The following is a 13,003-nucleotide window of genomic DNA, read 5'->3' as shown; positions in this document are numbered from 1 at the left end:
GCGAGTAACCCACTTTTCCTTTCTCCTGCCTGCGGCTTCAGCCCACCTCCAGCATTAGCACACAGCCTGATAAGCACCGGTGCACGCGCATCGCGCACCCGAAGTGCTTTCTAAGTGGGGCTGCTTGGCTGTTCGGGTGGGCGGGGAGTGCGGGGGCGCCGGTGTTTAAAGACTGATGCCTATGAGGTTGGATGTTGTTTCTGTTTTACTTCGCGAGTCAGAATTCATGTTGATGTGCTTCGAGGTTGAAAAGCTGCAGCATTTTGGCATTCTCGAAACAACGGCTTTTGTGTCATAAGGACAAACATCTTGCGGATTTGATGGGCAGAAAGCACGTGTGCGGCAGATTGTGAACCACTCAAGTAAGAGTATTGCAGTAAGCTATATACAAAAGGTGAAAAATCTGTTTGTGTTAAGCTGTTGGTATCGTAACAATGGTGAAAAACTTGAGAAGTGGGAAACGTTGTTTGAATGGCTCCCTGAACACAGTGCCAGAGGGCAACTTGTCTGATGCAGACTATAATGAAGAGCCCGTAAACCAGGCCAAAACAAAAAGGGTGGAATGGGGCGTTTGGACCAGTGAGTCTTGAATTGCCTGTGCCCATGAACATGAAGCTTTGCAGCACATTAATGAACGCTGACACATGTATTGGCACGCAGGGTTTAGACACTCCTACTGCTCTAACAGGCAGTTTAAAGGAGAAGTGTCTTGATTCAAACAATAGCCTTACCTATCCAAAAAATCCCATATGCAATGTTCCTATAAATGATAATTCCTTGTTGGGTGCTGTAGGTGACGTGTCAGCCTTTCCTCCGTCTGATACTTCTCTAGTGGCCCCTGTAGTCTTGGCAGAGTTACATAGTCGTACACGACTATCTAACGGGCCATCGACTCCAGCCTCAAGGTCCCATGGAATCAGAGAACAGGTTCATTTTCATGCTGCAATTGCAGCCAACCTGAAACAGCTAAAAGATAATGGGAATGAGGGAGGGGTGGGAAGAGCGTCAAATGGTATTGCTTTATGCTTCATGCCGCAAGTGATTAAGCTCTGTATTGTCATAACCTGCCTGTTTATATAAACATGTTTAACAAAAAATGATAATGGGAAAAAAGATTTGAGACTAGCTGTTAATACTATTAAGCAAAAGGCTAGCTCCCCGTCCCATGAGTATGTTGGCAACCCTAGTGAGTTAATATACCCACAATCCCCTGTATTAGGCCCTGACTCACAACAGCCGAAAGGCCGTTTCGATCAGACACGTCGTCCGAATTCTTCTTTACCTTTATACCCGCTTGAAGATACTCTAATAGATCTTAATCAGCAAGAGCTTCAAAATGTTCCGGTATTGACCAGGATTCTGAACTTGCTTGACAAAGGGCACAAATATACTCATGGAGCAATTAATGCTCCAAGTACCTCTAACTCAGAAATCTTGACTACATTAAGCATAATTGAAGGGTTTATGAAGGCCCAAGAGAAATGCCATACATTTTGGGCGTCCCAACTGCTTAATGGTCATCACCTGGTACACAATGTACGCACGTCTTCATCACTCATTACACATGAACATGCTGCGCAAACTGATCAAAATGCTGAGATAGGAAATTGTGCGCTGAAGTCCTTCGCTGTTATCCCGCAACAACAGAAGGCTATTGATGTTAGGCATGGTCTTTCTCTTGTACCTGACTATCTAGATATTGCCAAACTACAGCATGATCGCATACTGGTTTTGGAAAATATTCTTGTGGCAGCCAACCTTGTTCCACCGGAGATATTGAAAAGAGATGAGAAGGGGAGCCAGTCAACAAAGGGGGCTGTTGACAATGATATGCCGGATAGTCCTTCGGCCTTAACAGACTTGATCGATCTTAATGAGGTCGTCCAAATAGTGCCACAAGCAGCCCCGAACACAACTGTGGAACAAAGTGGTACACAACGATCCACTTTCTTTATGTCTCGGAAAGAAAAAAAGACCACATGCAAGAGCCCTGAAAAGACGGGCACAGGGTACTGTCCACACTGCCTCTACTGATAATCTAGATAAAACAAAAAATAAACCCAAAAAAACACATAAGATAAGAGTCGGTGGTCTTAGTTCACTCACTAAAAACCTGGGTATGAAGTCGTCGGACGATATGGGCATCAACTTAAATCAATTGAACATAGAGAGTTAATCACATTTAGAGGTGAATAAGAGTCAGCAAAATGATAGTTCATCTTTTCCCGATCAATTACACGAGAAGACACAAGATACAACAGAGGGGGTACAAGAAAATGATAAGGGGGTTTGTTTGCAAGGTTCACCCTTCCTAATTCAAACTCACCTTCAAAGATTCTTTGAGAAATGGATAAGAAGATCACATCTATGTCAGTGCAGTCTACTAACATTATCGGTAGCAATGCAGGTATAGATAAAAAAGAAATTGGCCACTTGGGAGCGCTGTCTGGTGAAAACGAAAATGTTGAGTACAAAAAGGCAGTGACAGTGGTGTGTGATCAAAGCCATAATCCTGATGGTGGTGCACTGCCTGTACTGGTGATAAATCCACCACTGCTTCCAGGTGGTTCAACAATCTAGTTGCTTGATTTATGAAATTACCTCGTAACAATCTTCCGGCAATCATCATCTTACAAGAAACCATGGCAATCTCTGATATTCACCTGGATGGTTACTCTGCATTCTTTACACATGCCGAAAAGGGTTTATTAGGGCGACCACGAGGTGGACTTGTCATCTTTGTGTCAAATGTGTATGCCTTGAAAATAAGGCGGGTATATTCGACCTCTGAGATGTTGGCCATTGTGATATCGCTGTGTAGTTCACGGTGTGTTCCCTTGTTATTTATATCCTTATATTGGAATTCCAAAGCAATTTTAATTGAAGGTATAATCGACAGATTGAACTCCTTGTTGTTGGAAGTTGTTGATGAAATGCCAAATGTGGAAACAATCTTGGGTGGTGTCTTTAATTCTACCTTAATGACAAATTACACTCAGAGTGATGTGCATAATCACCATTATGCAACTGCTTCTTACGAGAGAGGACAAATATGGGTAACATTTTTTTGAAGAATGGGACATGAAAATTATTCCCTTTGGTTCCAATGAGTCTATAGTGACCTGGACACGAGGGACAAACTCTTCTACAATCGACTACATTATCATGTCAAGTAGGGTAGCTAGTACAGCCTTGCCTTGTATAATAGATGCTGTGAGCTTGAGTGACCATTATTGTCTGGAGTGCGTTTGACTGTAATTTATTAGAGTATCAACTGTGCAAATGTATGTCCTTACCTGAAATTGACAGGCACGTGATCTCTATAAGGTGGAATCCAACACTTTGCAGGCAATTGAACAGCCTAGTTAGCCGTGATATTATAAAATGTAATGCCAGTTTGATGTCTGCTGAGGAATGCAGGTCTGTTGACCTTAGGAATGACCAGATGATCCACGAACATCTTATTTATCTAACAAATTTGAAAACGTATGCAAAAAATGATGATTCATCTGGCACATTTAATTTGGCTATAGAGAGAAGGAAAAGAGAGAAAAATGCTGAAATCCGAGCCTTGTTAAAGAACTCGAACAATGTAATAGATCAGGTAATTGACAAAAAGGCCATTTTGGTAAAGTATAAAATTTTGAAATTCAATCAAAAAATGATTAATCTATTAATCACTAGAAAAACGCGGGAATTTTGGGCGATTTTAAGAGACCCTTTAGCAAAGGCACCAGTTGAAATGTGTTCTACTGTCAGTGGGGAGGGCTGGGTTGAGTTCTTTCGCAATAAATATGCATTACCTAAGAAATGTATTCCTAATAAGCCTCAATCATTAGTGGTAGACCTTCCTAACATATTGTTACAGTCACCTGGCTCCCACAGGTGACCGTAACAAAAGCGTCGGTCGGACCCGGACAGCTGCGGTCTCCACCCACGTGATGCATAGTGCAACGATGACTGACTGGATCTGCCCTCCTAATCTTTTCTGCTTAACCCGTAGAAATATTCTCCTGCAAGTGGAGAGATGGATTTAGCCACTTGTGGATTCAAGTGGTGGCACCCCCACAGTCCTCCCCAACTAATCACCTCCGAAATGCCCTCACAGCAATCTCACCTTATATTCTTGAAAGATGAGCTCTCCATCCTGCGTGGATTTGCAGGGGCGCGTCGATTCCAGTTACTTCACTGGTTTGAAGGCTCGGGAGAGTTCCGGAGAGTATTGACTCTGAGGTTCCTGGTGAGGACCAGTAAGTATTAAGTTCATAGAGTTCAATATGTCCGATGTTCACTCTTGTTCCCCCCTTCCTTTATTGTCTTGCAGCTGGCTCGTGAGAAGATGCTCTTGTGGCAGCTGGTGGCGCTCAGATAAGAGTCTGTATTACCCGGCGCTGTCCGGTAAATGTTGCACGAGGAAAACGTGTTGTTTTGTCTCTCTTTACAGATGCGGCAGGTGAAAATATGGAGAGTCACAAAAGGATGCCTCCGGTGGTAAATCAGGTAAGTCTATGGTGGTAAGAATTATATTTGTTGGTTCCCTCGGCTCACCTTGTTGTTTTCTTTTGTCTCCAAGGTTCCGAAGTTCGGCGAATAAATGATGGAGGCAGTGCCGACCCGAAAGATGCTGTGAAGACTGGTGAGTATGGCGCGGCGCTGCAGCTGGAGGTACGGCGCGTGCAGAAATGATGTTCTTTACAGGTCCGGAGACGAGATGGATCCAGAATCAGGTGTGGAATAGAAATAAGTTCGTTTTCTAACCTTGTCCCTTTCTTTCCTCTTTGTTTTAGGAGCTCCGGATTCGAAGCGGGCGTGGCAGAAGACTGGATGCAGGCTGCAGGCACGGTGAGTGTTACGCTGCTGGATGCAGAATAACGCGAAGCGTGTGTTGCTGGTCGGGTGTGGTTTAAATAGCCTCAAAAGTAGTCCCAGGTAAGAAGTCCCTAGAAGCACACCCGAGTAAAAAATAGTCCCTGTAGAAAAATAGTCCCTTTCAGGCTTCATGTTGGATTGGAGTCATTTGCAGCATGGTCTGCCTGAGGTAAGTAATGACTATGAGCCTGGCGCCTTAGATGCCAGGACTAATTCCTACTATGAGCCTGGCGCCTAAGGCACCAGGACTGAACCCAGATAGCCCCTAGCCGGGGCTGCTGAGGTTTTACTAAATGTCTAGATGCCTGCTCCCGGGGCTGATGGACTTGGTCCGGATGCCTGGGGGCAGGCATCATGACACATATGTCCTTGGGGAGTGGAAGACATCCAGTTGGTGATCAGGAACTTAAAACCTTCTAAAGCCGCAGGTCCAGATGGACTTCCGCCTTGCCACTTAAAAGATGACCCGAATTTGTGGGCTGCTTATTTGAAATAACGTTATGATTATTTCTTTCAAATAAAACTCTTACCACCTTCTTGGTCTTCAGCTATAGTCATCCCGCTGTATAAAAAGGGAGCCACCGATGATCCCGCAAATTTTAGACCAATTGCATTGATGGATGTGTCAGCAAAGATTTTCGCCTAACTAATTCTTAGAGAGTTGAATGATTCTATTTCCTCTAGGCATTTCTATCACGCTTTCAGACTGGTTTCAGGAAGGGGATGGGCACCCAACTGAATGCTACAATCCTGGCGCACTTATTGACAGTTTCTCGCAAGGAGTATAAAGGTCCAATCTATATGGCGCTTTTAGATCTCACATCAGCTTTTGATAGCGTCATGAGGGAAATTCTATGGGAAAAAATGCAAGCTTTCCAGATTCCAGCACATATCATCGCTATGATTGCTCTACTTCATAATAACACTAATTATAGGGTAAGAATTGACCAAACTGGGCGGCTTACAGATCCAATAGGCACATTTCTAGGAGTAAAATAAGGGTGCAATTTAGCAGCTATTTTATTTAATTTGTACCTTGCCAACATAGATCAACTGCGGGTGCAATTTGACTCCTTTCCGGTCAAATTAGGGGATCTGTGTATTAATTGGCTCTTACAATAAATACAAGAAAATTGAACATACTGGTTTTCACGAACAAAAAAAAAAATATATCGATGGCAAATTAATGGGAATGTGATTCCACGTGCCTTAGGTTTGATTTATTTGGGTTATAATCTTACAAACACTGATTCTGTGGCGAAATGGAAAGCTGCAATCACCATCAAAACAATGCCCTTGGTTGATCAGATGAAGATCCTACACCAGAAGGTCTGCAGATTTTCCCTAATTCCGCTCATTGAATTCTACCTCCTCAAGGTAGAAGCAATAATCCTATATGGTCTTGATTTGTGTACTCTTTCAATTGGAGCTATATTGAACACTACCCAGGGCATGATATGGAAAAAAGTTTTACATCTACCAATTTCCTTGCCTAACTCTATTATTATTCATGAACTAGGATTGTCATATCTAGCATCAAAATTTGTATGGCAAAGGTTATCTAACTTTGCAAAATTCCTACAGCCAATGAGAAATTCATTGTATGAAGACTTGGCAGCTATGACAATGAATGGTAACCCAAAATCAGTGTATGTTGCTTGCAAAGAGTTAAAACGGAACTTAGATACGCTTGCACTGTGTACTGACGATCTGGTAACTTGTCCGCAAAATGTAAAAAAGAAATGATTGGGAAAATACTTACTTACAAAGAATATGCAAAGTTTCACCACAGGCAGAAACCATATCTTTCATATATTAGGCAGGTGCCTAGTCATAATGTAAGATCTTTGTTTATGTGTTTCAAATACAATCGGTTAGCAACCAAGGATCGTATGAAATACTGGAAAAATCTTAGTGGGGTGTCAAATGATGAGAAGGGTAGATTCTTCTTGGTTAATGCGAGTGAAACCTTGAAACATCTGGTATTGGATTGTGCTTTTTTCAAAAATGACAGGCAGAAATATCTTGGAACCTATGTGAACAGTGATACTGGTGTCTCCTTAGAAACCTCATGGGAACAATGTATGTGGGGGTACAGGAAATCACTTTTACTTGCAAAGGTCCATTTTGTGATAATCATAGACAATAAACTTGAATCAGTCAAGTTGTAGGCTCATAGGAGTTAGGCGATGGATTTGTTTTGATCTATGAACTGTCCCCTCCTATGAGCCATAGAGTATGCTCACAAATCACAAAGGAATTGAATATTGGCAATGATGCATTTATGATCGCAAAATAATGGTGTTCCTAAGCACTGTAGAGACAGATAAGTTCAGAGTCATGTCCTGTTGGTACTAGTAGATGACAAATTGAGCAGTATCAGTTTATTAAAACAATGTTAGTAGGGAGTGATGCAAAATGATAGTAGAGAAACAAGAGTTGACACAAAGATGTAAAAGTTATTTAAGTATGCTGAGTTTATGTAATGTAAACGCACATGTAAATATCGAAGAATATCGACAAGTGACATTCTTTTTATTTAAATGTGGTTTTTATATGGTTGAAAATGTACTTTTTGTAATTGATGTCATCGAATTATTTTGTGTTAAGATGTTTCATCATAAAACAACCCCCCAAAAAAACTACAAGTCCCAGCATGCAATGGGGGAAAAACAGCACAGGATCGAAGTGTCATGCATGATGCAACTTGGCAGATAAGGAAGCCATGTGTGAGAAGGCCACCCAATGCTGTTTTTTTTAGTTTTGGCTATTAGTGGCGCTTTAGTGCCATCTATACGCTGAAACTATTGCATTAGAGTACAGCTAGGGAGAAATGGCATATGAGGGGGCGTGCAAAGCTCACAGATGTTGCTTTGGTTATTTACCCACCCATGGCCATGTTAATCCCTATGGCTTTTCCAAACACTTCCTGCCCAAAACACATCTTCCAAGGATCTCTTTGAGCTAGGTTATTAAGGTTTATGATCAAACGTTGAGCTGGAAGTGTCTGCCAGTGTTTTTTTAAAGTAGTCTTTTGAAAGTTAATGACTTAATTTGTTGGGGGCCTGCTCCGGGTCACTGCACAGGCCCCATTCTCATGTCAGGAGCACCCGACGGGGTTCCATTGTGCGGTGATCACGCCGTGCATTCGTGGGGGGGGAGGAGGAGGAGGAGGAGGAGGAGGAGGAGGAGGAGGAGGAGGAGGAGGAGGAGGAGGAGGAGGAGGAGGAGGAGGAGGAGGAGGAGGAGGAGGAGGAGGAGGAGGAGGAGGAGGAGGAGTAGTAGTAGTAGTAGTGGTGGTGGTGTCACCACACCCGTCCGGATCACTGGAGCTCCGCGCGTGGCCGGGGGCACCCAGCTCACAGCGACCCCGGCTCTGGGGCACCCAGGCCGGGGTCAGTTCCTTAGCCATGGACACATGGCGTTGGGATCACCCATGGACGGCGTTGCCCGACAGGGGCACCGTCCTTGGGCCCAGTGCTTATGGTGCAGCACCAGCATGGTGCAAAGGAACGACACCGGAGCCTCGTGATGGTTAGACTGACGAGCCGAAAGCAGCTCGTTCATTTTTTTAACTTAGTAAAATGGGGAACCATGTGACCACACCAAACACACTGGGAGATACCATACCCCTTACAGGGGCGCCATGCAACACTCCTCCTTTTTCATAACAACAAAACAAACTAAGACCAAAACCCCAACACACCACACACACTATTATTACTATCGCCACTCTACTAGTTTTCAGACCCTTTATTAACCTGGGTGAGTGGTTTAACTATCACACAAAAACACCAGTGCGCCACATGAAACATTCTGCATGTGCGGGTGTGCACAACATCACATTGCCCACCAACAGGGCCCTTTTTTTTATTTGTTTATTTATTAACAGCGCACAGGAGCATACATGGTAACATTGCATCTGCAACAGGCAGCATGTGAAACAGTAAATCCCCCTTCCCCCCAACCCCTCCAGGTCATTGTCTCTGGGCTTCATTCAGTTTGGCAAGGCGGCGGGGTGTCCCCCATGTAGTGGAGCGCTCTCGCAATCAAGCGTGGCTTAAAGGTTAGCGCTGGATAGTTCTGGTCATAGTCTAGGACCGGGGCCCACGTGTCGGTGAATCGGTGGAGTCGGCCCGCCTTGGCTGCCGTGACCTTCTCGGCTATTAGTATGTCCCAGAGTTTAATCCACCACAGGGTCATTAGGGGGCCTTCCGCAGCTTTCCAGGTGCGGGCCACCGTAATTTTGGCTGCCAGCAAGAATTGAGTTATTAGCGTGGCCCACCTCCCTGATCTCGGGTAAACGTCTGGGTGCGGGATCCCCAGGAGGACCTGTTCGGGAGTCAGCAGGATAGTTACTTGGGTAATGTCTTTTATAGTAGCGAGACATTGGGTCCAAAACTCCCTTAACTTAGGACAAGTCCACCACATGTGGAAGTAGGATCCTGGGTGGCCGCAGAGATGCCAGCAGTGAGGATTTAGGGCTTGGTGGAAGTGGTGAAGGCGCAGGGGGGGTAATACCATCGCAAGAGCAGTTTGTGGGCGCATTCCCGGTTGGTAATGCAGCGGGATGCCGTGCGCGTCCTAGTCCAGATGTCCACCCAAGTATGGTCTTCTATGGCATGGACCAGATCCGCCTCCCATTAGGACATGTAGGAGGGTTTGGTGTGGAGGGGCTCATCTTGCAGTAGTTTGTAGAGGGCTGAGATCTTTCCCCGGGCCGGCAGGTCTGTCGCTGTGAGCTCTAGGGGGGCTAGGGGTCGGAGTGCCGCCATTCGAGTCTGGGGATTGGAGCACCAGTGTCTTAGTTGGGCGTAGGCGAATCTGTCGGTCTCCGCTAGCCGGAAGGTGGTTTTGCATTGTTTGAAGGTAAGGGGGGAGTCCCCTGCAAAGAGTTGCCCCAGCGTTTCCAGGCCCCCCGCGACCCAGTTCCTGAAGTTCGGTGGGTGAGCTCCTGGGGAGAAGGCTGGGTTGTGAAAAATTGGGGAGAGCGCGCTTAGGTCGCCTGGGATACCTCTATATCTGCGGGCCCACTCCCATGCCTTTATCGATTGTTTTGTGGCTCTCAGCATATCTGGCCAGTTCCGGCGTAAGGCGTTAGGGAGAAACGGGAGGAAACGAAGAGGAAGGGGAAGGCGGGATTGTTCGATCACCACACACTTTGGGCGGCCCGAGGCCAGACCCCACGCTTGTAGGTGGGCCAGCTGTGCTGCTATGTGGTATTTGCATAGATCCGGATCTCCCAGCCCTCCCAGTCTTGCGCTGGTCACCATTGTTTTCCGAGGAATTCTTGCTTTCCTGCCTTTCCATATGAAGTCGATCATTTTCCTTTGGAGCTTCTGTATAGGGGGAAGAGGGATTGAGACGGGGATGGAGGCGCAGGCGTACAGAAAGCGGGGAAGAAGGTTCATCTTGCATGTCGTTATGCGGCCCAACAGGGAGATTTCCTGGGATCGCCAGCGAACAAGGTCTCTTTCCAATTCCTCAAAGAGTGGGGGGAAGTTAGCTTGGTAAACTTTCGCTGGGTGTATGGGGATCTGGACCCCCAGGTATGGGATTGCATGGGTGCTCCATTGGAACGGGCTTTGCTTCTCCAGGGCGTCCCTCTCGTCCGGGCTCAGGCCCACTCCGAGGGCTATTGATTTTGAGAAGTTGATGGCGAATCCTGCTACCTCTCCGAAGCTCCAGATCTCCCCCAGGGCCGCTCTCAGGGAGGTTTTAATGTTTGTGGCGGTCAGCAAAATATTGTCCGCGTAGAGGGCAATCTTGTGCTGTGTGGCGCCTATCCTCGGGCCGCTGATCTGCGGCTTAGCTCGAACTCGCTGGGCCAACGGTTCCATAGCCAGAGTGAAAAGCAGGGGGGACAGTGGACATCCCTGTTTCGTTCCACAGGTAAGAGAGATGGGATCCGACAGGTGGCCGTTAATTCTGAGCTGGGTTTTGGGGGCCTGGTAGTTCGCTAGAATCATTTTCCTGAAGGTTGGGCCACAGCTGAAGGCTTCAAGGGTGAGGGTCAGGAATGGCCAATCCACCTTGTCGAAGGCTTTGGTTGCATCCAGGGCGAGTAAGGCTAGCTGTTGGGACTTCTGCGTGGCCACCTCTATGAGGTCCAGTGACCTGCGAATGTTATCCTTCGTCGAGCGGTGGTTAATAAAGCCCGTTTGGTCTGGGTCTATGATGCTCGGCAGGACAGGGGCGAGGCGGTTAGCCAGGATCTTGGAGTAAATGTTGGCATCCAAGTTTAGCAGGGAAATGGGTCTGTACGAGCTGTTTGCCTGGGGGCCCTTTCCAGGCTTAAGGATGAGGAGTGTGATGGATTCCTGCATGGTTGGAGTGACCGTCCCGGTAGCCGCAAATGAATTGAAGAGGCGGGTCAGGGGCGCCGCCAGTTGGGGGCAGAAGAGTTTGTAGAAACGGGTGGTGAATCCGTCCGGACCCGGGGCCCTGGGCTTCAGGCTTTTTATAGCTTCTTCCACCTCCTCGTTCGTGATGGGAGTTTCAAGTTCTTGTCTAACCTCCGGGGATAGGCGCGGGAGGGCTGCCTTTTGGATGTAGGCGCGCTGCTTTTCTAGGTCCCTCGGGACCGCCGTCATGATTTCGGATTGGTGGGCGACTGCTAGCCGTATTTTCTCTGAGTACGCATAGAGGACCGTCCCCTGTGGGTCGCGAAGCCCTAGCATGGTTCTCCGGGTCTTCTCCCTAGCCACCTTACTGACCAGCAGCTTGTTGGCTTTGGAATTGTGGACATAGTACCATTGTTTGGTTCTAGCGAGCAGGTTTGCAGTGGTGTCGGCGTAGTGCGCCTCAAGCCTCTTCCTTGCCATCTGTAGGGCTTTGTAAGATTTCGGGGAACATCCCTTCCGCTTATGGATAGCTTCGGCTGCGCAGACTTCGGCCTGCAGGGCCTCTCGAGTCTCCTTCTTCTGTTTGTGAAACACGGCACCTTGGGCTATCAGTTCCCCTCTGAGGAATGCTTTCATGACGTCCCAGGTATTGTCAATCTCCCGTACTCGTGGAGTTGCAGGAAACCTGCTTGGGTCCTCACCAACATTCACCAGAGTGACAAAAAGGCTGGCAAAGCCGCACCTGGGGAGGCCCAGGGGTCACATCGGCCAGGACCACAGTCTGGAGGGCCTGCCTCATGGCAGGACGGTAGCGGTGGCCAGATGATTCCACTGTCTGGGTCCGGGACGACCGCCCCTGGGGCCAGGGGCCGCTGCTGCCTCCTTCGAGGCTGGTGCACCGCTCACCGCTGCTCGGTGCTGGTGGCGGGACGGCAGGCCACTCAAATCACACCACTTTCCACTCCAGGGTTGCTGACCGGGAGACATTGGTGGCCGTTGTCTGGGGCCACCCATTCTCATATTGTTGTGGGCGCCTGCAGCACATTATGGCTTTCACTGCTTCTCGGGGATCATTCACCCAGTTGTCCTTCTTCTGGGCAACCAAGGTGTTCTTGTTCTTCTGACCCTTGTGAGGGCGACATGCGCGCTGGACGACCCTAAGGTCTGCTGTGTTGTCCGTCCTCATTACTTTTGTGTGTTTCCGGGATGGAGCACTACAGCCAGTGACTGCTGGGGGGGTCCCAAGCCTTGTAGGGGGCCAGCGCTCTTCATAGCATTGGGTGGGGGTCAGCATTAGCTTACGCAGTGGATACCGCTTACCTATTTGTGCTTCATTTGGCCCCGGTCTCCTGGGCCACGCCCCTTCCCTTTGTTTGTGTTGGGGCCCGCCGTAGGGCTTTGCTGCCTTGCAGGCCAAGCTGGATTTGGGCCTGCCTCCTTTTCCTCTGCGAGCCCAGTTGGTTTTGGGCCCGTCTGGCTTGGGCCACGCCTCTCTTGTTTGTGGCATTCAGACCACCTCAGGGCTCTGTTACTTTTGCTTGCACTTTTGAAAACATTTTTTTTCTGCCGCGGCATGCCCGTGTTCTTGATGGGCTGCCGCGGACTTCAGTAGCCTTCCATTTTTTTAATTTTTTTTCTTGCTGCTAACCTCGCTGCCCTTCACCCGGGGTGGGGGAGGGGCCGGCTGCTCACCTCTTTACTGCGGCAGCAGCCGCCACATCTCTTCTGGGGGGGGCACCTCGCTTTTGGGCGGCACCTGCCCCGCCTCTGGAACGGGGCTGCCTCAGTGT

At 47.8% G+C, this 13,003-nt stretch overlaps 1 protein-coding gene across 1 annotated transcript in view; it reads left to right on the top strand.

The window, feature by feature from the left end:
* Positions 1–343: 343 nt before the first annotated feature.
* NOP2 (NOP2 nucleolar protein) overlaps positions 344–13,003 on the top strand; it is a 385,194-nt gene continuing 372,534 nt past the window's right edge. Inside the window, exon 1 of the mRNA XM_069650683.1 lies at positions 344–362. The gene's annotated coding sequence lies outside the window, so the exon portion shown is untranslated. The remainder of the gene's footprint in view (positions 363–13,003) is intronic.

Source organism: Ambystoma mexicanum, chromosome 3p (genome assembly GCF_040938575.1).
Source record: "Ambystoma mexicanum isolate Mex_15411 chromosome 3p, UKY_AmexF1_1, whole genome shotgun sequence".
Classification (NCBI taxonomy): Eukaryota; Metazoa; Chordata; class Amphibia; order Caudata; family Ambystomatidae; genus Ambystoma; species Ambystoma mexicanum.
This window is presented reverse-complemented; position numbering and strand designations above follow the sequence as displayed.